General features: G+C 43.4%; 1 long non-coding RNA gene across 1 annotated transcript in view; it reads right to left on the reverse strand.

Moving 5' to 3' along the window:
- LOC147365654 (uncharacterized) overlaps positions 1–7,207 on the reverse strand; it is a 27,405-nt gene extending 20,198 nt beyond the window's left edge. The window contains exon 1 of the long non-coding RNA XR_015132635.1: positions 6,979–7,207. This is a non-coding gene — a long non-coding RNA (uncharacterized LOC147365654). The remainder of the gene's footprint in view (positions 1–6,978) is intronic.
- Between the last annotated feature and the right edge of the window lie 1,544 nt (positions 7,208–8,751).

Raw genomic sequence — 8,751 nt, forward strand, 5'->3', positions numbered from 1 at the left:
TTTATAAAGAGTCCTAAAGTGTCTCAGCAGTTATTATTCAGGGGGGAAAATCTTATGACTTACAATATTTCTCCTTTTTTTTTTCTCTTGGCTGTACTGTGCAGCATGCGGGGATCTTAGTTCCACCACCAGGGATCAAACTTGTACTCCTTGCACCGGGCATGTAGAGTTTTAACCACAGGACTGCCAAGGAAGTCCCCCAAATCTTTTTATTTTACTTTTTTTTTGGTCCTTTTTTTAAAAAAAATTGAAGTATAGTCGATTTACAGTGCTGTATAAATTTCAGGTGTATAGCAAAGTGATTCAGTGTTATATATATTCTTTTTCAGATTCTTTTCCATTATAGGTTATCACAAAATATTGACTACAGTTTCTTGTGCTACACAGCAGGCCCTTGTTGGTTATCTATTTTATGTATCTTTCTTTTTATTTTTTCCCCTAGAATTCAACCTCGGAATCTATCTTCCCACCCTGGCTATAGATTAGAACCACCTGGAGTGCCCCCTGACCCTACAGCTGCCCTGTTTCAACCCTACTCCCCTCACCACCAATTTTGAGGCTTTAGACGTGGAATGCATTTGGAAAACATGCATTTATTTTAAGTTGCCCAGGTAACTGTCTCACGCCTGGCAAGGTTTTGGTCCACTCCTCCCAGAGAACGCTTGCAAGTCTTGTATTAAACTTTCCACACCCTGCAAAATTGCTGGGCAGGCTGGGGTGTAGCACTCTTAACCATTAGCTTCTTATCAGGGCTGGAAGACGCAGCAGTGGAGATTTAGGTTGATCATTTACACTAAATACACATTTACTGTTGGCCCTCGAGGTGCCTCCTCACTGGTAAGCAACAGAATTGTCTCTTGTGTAACAGGCACCTTTCGAGTCATGACGTTGGACATTAGGATATATTTGAAGCTGCTGTGCTGAGAGTCAAAGGAATGACGTCGTGTTGGCAGCAAAATAAAAGTTCTATGAGGAGAAAATGTATATAAAGGGCAGGAAGCATGTACTATTTGAAAAGTCTTTGTTTGCCCAAGGTCATTGCTTAGGCACATCCAGATAAATTTGACTAGGAGACAAAGAATGGCCGTACCCCATACTGCCTTTGTTTTCACAATATGCCTGCAGGTCCAGGCCCGCAGTCCTGACCCGCAGCTCTGCTCTCTCCCTGCTGACAGGTATCTCTCCCAGTTAGAGGAGATGCCTGTCTTTCTTTCCTTCCTCATGTTTCTGTCCATACCCAGCCCCATAGCGTGGTTAAGTCAACAGAGCCATCAGAGTTGGGGTAATGCATTTTCTATGGTGATTATTAACCATTCATTCATTCGCAGTTGATCCAATATATTGATCTAAGCAGTCATATAGCTGTATTTCTATTAGCAGTTAGGATTCTCAAACACTGAATCAATTTTGCCTCAGCCTGGTAGCCTTTATTATAAAGACAATCTTATTTTCCACTAACGCAGCAAATATGCTTGTGAACACACAGTTAGAAAAGTCTAGGGAGAATCTTATTATCCATTTATCCAACCAAAAAAGGCAGGCCAATCATGTCTCATTTCTCCTGTGGCCCAGCAAGTGGAATTGCATTTCTGCACAGGAAGGCACATTTCCAATGTCAAATTGGAGAAATTTAGAAATGTCATTATGCAACCTGTTATAATTTGAGATATGCTGCCTGAGCTAATGCCTGCCTTTCTAAACCCTAATTTTACATCTGCTTCCTCAAGGATTGCAAGATGTTCTGCTGACGTTCTTACTCTGGAGCAAAGGAGGGCACAATATCACTACTCTTTTTTTATAGTGTTGAAAGAGTCCAAAGAAGCTAACTGGTAGAATGAAAGAGAAATTGGATGGAAGCCTCCGGTCCAAGTGTTACCAAGTCCAAGCTCATACTGCTTACAGTATGACAGGCCAATAAATCAGTGTGTCAGGTCAAGGGATAGCAACTTTATTTGCAAAGTGGATACGCTGAGAAGACGATGGACTAGTGTCCCAAAGAACCATTCTGCCTGAGTTAGAATTCAGACTTGTTTTATACTAAAAGGGAGGGAGTAAAGTCAAACATTTCCTGGTTCTGGTAAGTTTCTAGAAGGGATATGTTAATTTCTTCCTTCCTGCAGGTATTCACAGGTGAGCCTGGTCATGATGTTTCCTATGAGCTAAACAAGGGTATATTAGCCTCATACTCATTACCTGGGAGGCAGGGTTACCTGGGAGGCAGGGTTTACACTGATGGGCCATTAAGTATAATCTAAGCTTACAGGCAACATTCCTTTAGTGATTAACTTGTAGTAGAATACAAAGGTTCTTCCCTATTATACAAGTTTGCTGCTAACTAGTTATTTAACTTTGGATAGTTACTTGATTCATTGACTCCTGACTTTCTCAGTCATGCATTGTTTTCATTCAATACAGATTTCTTAAATTATGTGCAAATATTTAGAGCCAAAGGATCTCATAAATAAAGTGGTTCAAAGGTTCACACTTTCAGCTTGAAAAGACACAGAGGATCTCATGCACTTGAGGTCAATGAGGAGACTGCACCCTTGGCCTGCCTTGTGCCTGGTGAAAGTGAAACTGTTAGTCGTTCAGTCATGTCTGACTCTGCAACTCCATAGACTGTAGCCCACCAGGCTCCTCTGTCCATGGAATTCTCCAGGCAAGGATACTGGAGTGGGTTTCCATTCCCTTCTCCAGGGGATCTTTCTGACTCAGAGACTGAACCCAGGTCTCCTGCATTGCTGTCAGATTCTTTACTGTCTGAGCCACCAGGAAAGCCCTTGATGGGGCCACTCCTACCTTCAAAAATGTTCCCAGCAGTTCACAAGTCATGAACTTGATGACTATGGCCTGCTGTTATTTAAAAAAAAAAAAAGATGCTTTTCTTTATTAACTGCATTGAAATACATCATCCAATGAACTTCCAGTCAAAATGCTTGGACTTCAGTTTGTGGAGGACAAGTCACTCTAAAAATGTCACTGGGAATGGTATTTTTGACATTCAGTCTTAGGATCAAGTGATACTTGATGCTGTAGCTTCTCTCTGGCTTCACAGCAGGTTGAAAAATTTCCTCACCAATTATGTCTCAGTCCCATGACTTAGAGTTCATGTCTTGGCCACACACAACCTTCTTATACCATTCTGACACATCCTATCTTCTACACAAGGTCTGACAGCGTCCAGGAGTTATGTGCACGTCTGTCATACTTCATAGTTCAAGAAAGGACTGGTCCCCAGTATACAAGTAGGTCCCCAACAGAGGTGGATAGGATGAAGGAGTGGATGAATGAATGAATGGACACAGTTCCAATGAATGGACACAGTTCCTGCTTCAACCCCTGTCATCACTTGTTTCTTTCCTCTGCAGGTCACAGGATCCTCCCCTGCAGAAGGAGGGGTGAGCTTCACGATGTTGGGCCCCATGTCCTGCTTCCACACAAGGTCTGACAGAAAGGTCCTGGATCTGAGAGATGGGAGACCTGGCCATGCATAGCACATAGTAGGCATGCACAACAAAATGAATTCACTGAATGGAGCCTGCATTCTTGTCTTGAATTTGTAACTAACTAGATCAAGTGGTGGGAGTAAGGATCTAAACCTAAGTTTTCCCATATGTGAAATAGAGGAGTTAGACAAGGTCACCATGACTATACCTTTTGGTTCTCAGATTCCATCATTTTATTATTTTATATCCTATCTACCCAGAGCTTGATCTTCCTGTATGAGGCCTGATTGTTAGTAAACTGATCCATGAAAGGGTGCTGGGGAACCTCTTTGAGTATCATTGCTGTTATCTACAAAGGCAGACAATAATCCTAGGGCTGTTTTGTGATTTGAATGAAAGAAAGGAATGAAGTTCCTAGAAATATTAATGACACATGCCCCCAAAACGATAGTTGTTGCTATTTTCATCATTAAATAACAACTTTTCCTCTTTTAGTTAATAGAGCTTTGCTAAATTGTGTGTGTGTGTGTGTGCGTGTGTGTATGTGTTCAGTCATTCAAGTCATGTCCAGATCTTTTCGACCCTGTGGCTCCTCTGTCTGTGGGATTCTCCAGGCAAGAATACTGGAGTGGGTTGCCATGCCCTCCTCCGGGGGATCTTCCCAACCCAGGGATCAAACCCCATGTTTCTTATGTCTCCTGCATTGCCAGGTGGATTCTTTACCACTAGAATCACTTGGGAAGCCCTTGCTAAATTAACTGGCCTTAAATTAACTAGGGTATGTAGCTCTGCTGCTGCTAAGTCACTTCAGTCGTGTCCGACTTTATGTGACCCCATGGACTGCAGGCTCCTCCATCCATGGGATTTTCCAGGCAAGAGTACTGGAGTGGGGTGCTATTGCCTTCTCCCATATGTAGCTCTAGTCTCTACCTTAAAATAGTCTGTCATGGGGACTTCCTTAGTGGTTCAGTGGCTAAGACTCCACACTCTCAATGCAGGAGGCCTGGGTTCGATTCTTGGTCATGAAACTAGATTCTACATGTTGCAACTAAGATCTAAAGCAGCCAAATAATGTTTTTTTTTTTTTTTTTTTAATAGTCAGTCATGGACTCCAGTGTTGAGCAAATCCAGATTCTTACTAGAATTAGCCACTTATTAGCTCTGTAACCTTAAACAGGTCACTTAACCACTCAGAACCTCAGTCTCCTCATCTGTCAAATATGGATCATTAGGCTTCTTTTGAAGGTTTTCTGTGAGGATTAACTGTATGTAAAAAATCTGGCATAAGAGTGGCTCAAAAATACCAGCTATAATTACAAGTCTATGGTATTAGGCGAGACAGGGCTGGGTTTTTTTTTTTTTTTAACTTTATCATCCATGGGAGAAAATAAGTGTAGTCTGTTAAATTCCATTCTTCCTGCTGCAGCCTGCAATGATTTCTGCCGGCATTCCCCATGGTGGTTTTAGTCCTCTCACCCCACCTTATCTGGAAACTTCCAGATTATTGTCAAGGATCTGATAATAAGTAGGTGACAAAATTTAACCAGTTCCAACAATAAGGATAGTTAGTGCCACCTACTCCCTGTTACAGGGCTACTGAAATACCAGCCCAGAAAACATAAGTAACCCAAACAGTGAGTAATACAAAATATAATCTTGATTTGACCTTGACATGAAGCTTGGATGTTATGGCAACAAACTTCCTCTCTCATTAAGTTCTGCTGGGGATAAAATCAACAGCCATTTCCTGAGTTCACAGCAACTGAAACAAGCAGTTCAAAAACTTACTTGGTTTCAGAGAAGCCCAGCTTGTTCCATGTTAAATATTTGCTACAGAAATCCTCCAGCAATCCACAAAAATGCATAGAACCAAAAACTGTCTATTCATCAAAGTGGGAAATGCATGGAGAATTGACTCTATGAGTTCCTCCAGCACTGGCCAGTCCCACTAACGTGCATGTGTTCTTCCTGGCCATCGAGGGGCCTGGGCCAGCCCTCCGGGACATCTGACTGCAGCCCTTGCTGTTAGTGGCGTTACCCAGGATATCTAAGGCACTCTGCTGTCATAGGCCAGACTTACTGGGACTTTCTTTAGTGGCTCAGTTGGTAAAGAATCTGTAGGAGACTGAGGTTCGATTCCCACGTCAGGAAGATCCCCTGGAGAAGGAAATGGTTACCCACTCTAGTATTCTGGCCTGGAAAATCCCATGGACAGTGGAGTCTGGCAGGCCACAGTCCATGGGGTCCCAAAGAGTTGGACACGACTGAGCGACTAACACTTTCACTTTCTTTATCTGAGAGGCAGGTGTGGGGACACCTCTGCAGGGCTGTTAACGCAAAGCCAAGCAGAGCGCTGTTTAGCCCACAGCTAATAAAAGATCAACCAGACTGTCTTCTTTTAGAATCAGAAATAGAAAGAATTGAGGACATCTCTCTCCATTCTTATTCCAGCATCAAAACCCATATTAAAACCCAGTGGTTCAAGTGCCAGAGGAAGGCCTTCAGTCCCAAAAGTGCCTGAACTAGGTAGAAAAAGAAAGAAAGAGCCTAGAGAAAGAAAGAGCCTAGAGAAAGAAAGAGCCACATTGCCTGCAGTGAGTGAAACTGATTCTTTTAAAAAGAGTACGGGGAGGGAGGAGGGAGGAGGGTTCAGGATGGGGAACACGTGTATACCTGTGGCGGATTCATGTTGATATATGGCAAAACCAATACAGTATTGTAAAGCTAAAAAATAAAATGTATAGAACAGTCTTTTGGACTCTATGGGAGAGGGAGAGGGTGGGAAGATTTGGGAGAATGGCGTTGAAACATGTATAATATCATATATGAAACGAGTCGCCAGTCCAGGTTCGATGCACGATACTGGATGCTTGGGGCTGGTGCAATGGGACGACCCAGAGGGATGGTATGGGGAGGGAGAAGGGAGGAGGGTTCAGGATGGGGAACACATGTATACCTGTGGCGGATTCATTTTGATATATGGCAAAACCAATACAATGTTGTAAAGTTTAAAAAAAAAAAAAAGAGTATGTTTTTAAAAAATAAAGTTTTAGTTTATAGTATATTAAATTATAATCCATGATTTCTGGGGATATTGGAGGGAAATAACGTAGAGAAGGAGTTATACTATTTTTTTCTTTTTTTTACCACCTGACAGTATTTGTATTCTAGAGATAAAGTGAAAGTGAAAGGCGCTCAGTCGTGTCCGACACTTTGCGACCCCATGGACTATACAGGCCAGAATACTGGAGCAGGTAGTTTTTCCCTTCTCCAGGGGATCTTCCCAACCCAGGGATCAAACCCAGGTCTCCCGAATTGCGGGCGGATTCTTTGCCAACTGAGCTATCAGGGAAGCCCTATTTTAGAGATGAAGCTTTCGTGTAAACTTCAGAAACAATATTTGCATGAACCTTGGCGTCACCAGCTGTAGATCATTCTACTTCAGTGACTCCTGGAAAGCAAGTTATTTTGACCTGATTCGTTTCATGATGTTATTGCACCTTCCCTCAGGAAGATGGGTTTGAAGCATTACCTGATGTGAGACACGGCAGCTGGAACCTGGGCATCTGACCGCAGTCCTAAGCCAGGGCAGTGAGAAAGGAGAAGCCACGTGTGCCACCTCAGGGTCCAGAAGACACTCCATGCATGATTCTCAAGCCACTGTGGTGGGTGACAGTCTGTGCTGTTCACTCAGGTTTTTGTTTTTTTTTTTCTTCACTAACATTCTCCGTTCTCTCCTTCTGCCCACGTTTCTCTGACACTGGGCGAGATGGGAAACACAAAGTCCAGGGTTTGTTTTTCAAAAGCCAAACACACAGGAGACAAGGTTTGAGGGAGAGGCAGAGCCCTGGAGGACATCAGAGGGAGGTAATTAGGCTTCCCAGGTGGCACTCGTGGTAAAGAACCCACCTGCCAATGCAGGAGGCATAAGAGACGCGGGTTTGATCCCTGAGTTGGAAAGATCCCCTGGAGGAGGACATGGCCACCCCCTCCAGTATTCTTGCCTGGAGAATCCCATGGACAGAGGAGCCTGGTGGGTTACAGTCTATAGAGTTGCAAAGAGTCAGACATGATTGAAGTGACTTACCAAACATGCGGGTGGTGAGTTGGGACTCTCCTAATCGGACTAATGCCCTTTTAAGAACAGGAAGAGAGACCATAGACAGGACCAGTGCTCCCATAAAAGAGTCGCCCCCATCCCCATCCCAGAGCTCCCTAGCCCCTTCCACCACGTGTGGACACAGTGGGACGTCTGTGACCCAGAAGAGGGTCCTCACCTGACCTTGCTGGCACCTGATCTCAGACTAACAGCCTCTAGCACTGTGATAAAGAAACTTCTGTTGTTTATAAGCTACCCAGACTATGGGAATTTGTTACAGCAGTACAAACAGACTAAGTGACTTTCTATTTTCAAACCATCCTGAATTTTAATTTTGAGAGTCCTATGATTTTCACTTACCAGAAGTAATAATAAATGGGATTCTACCCTATCTTTTGTATTTTACTGAAAAAAAAGTCACATTCACCTGGAGCCAGTGCTCCAGCACTTTACTGCTTTTTGTTTTTGCCTTTTAAAAGACATACAAGGTCTAGCAGTTTATTTAACCTGGACGGAGGAGCCTGGTAGACTGCAATCCATGGGGTTGCTAAGAGTCAGACACGACTGAGCGACTTCACTTTCACTTTTCCCTTTCATGCATTGGAGAAGGAAATGGCAACCCACTCCAGTGTTCTTGCCTGGATAATTCCAGGGACAGCGGAGCCTGGTGGGCTGCCGTCTGTGGGGTCGCACAGAGTCAGAAAGGACTGAAGCGACTTAGCAGCAGCAGCAGCAACCCTCCAGGGGTCTTCATATATGTCTATATGAACCCTATATGTGTCTTGATCTGCAATACTGAGAAGACACTGATTGAACTGACAAAGAACCATGTACAAAGTGAGGTGCTGATCTCCCATCTCTGGCCATTTCACACCTGGTCTCCATGGCTTTGCCACCATAAATTAGTTTCTTTACCCATGTTTAGTCAACGCTGAGTGAACGCTGGGTACTTGGCAAATAAAGTGTGATAAAGAAACTCCTTCCTGATAATCATGTCCTTGAACACGTGTCAAGTGTTTCATGGTTCACCAGGCAGGTCCAGATATTCAAGGGGTTCGATACTTTTAGCAATTCTATAAAGTAGGTATTGCTATGTGCTTCTGGCATAGGGAAGAACAAACCTGACTCCATAACAGAGTTTTTTTACTTTAACCTTTGTGCTCTGTTACCTGTGCTTAGTCTTGCTGACTCTGTACCTTTCCTAAA

Source organism: Bos grunniens, chromosome 9 (assembly GCF_055505025.1).
Source record: "Bos grunniens cultivar Pamir isolate PY7600 chromosome 9, Bosgru_T2T1.0, whole genome shotgun sequence".
Lineage (NCBI taxonomy): Eukaryota > Metazoa > Chordata > Mammalia > Artiodactyla > Bovidae > Bos > Bos grunniens.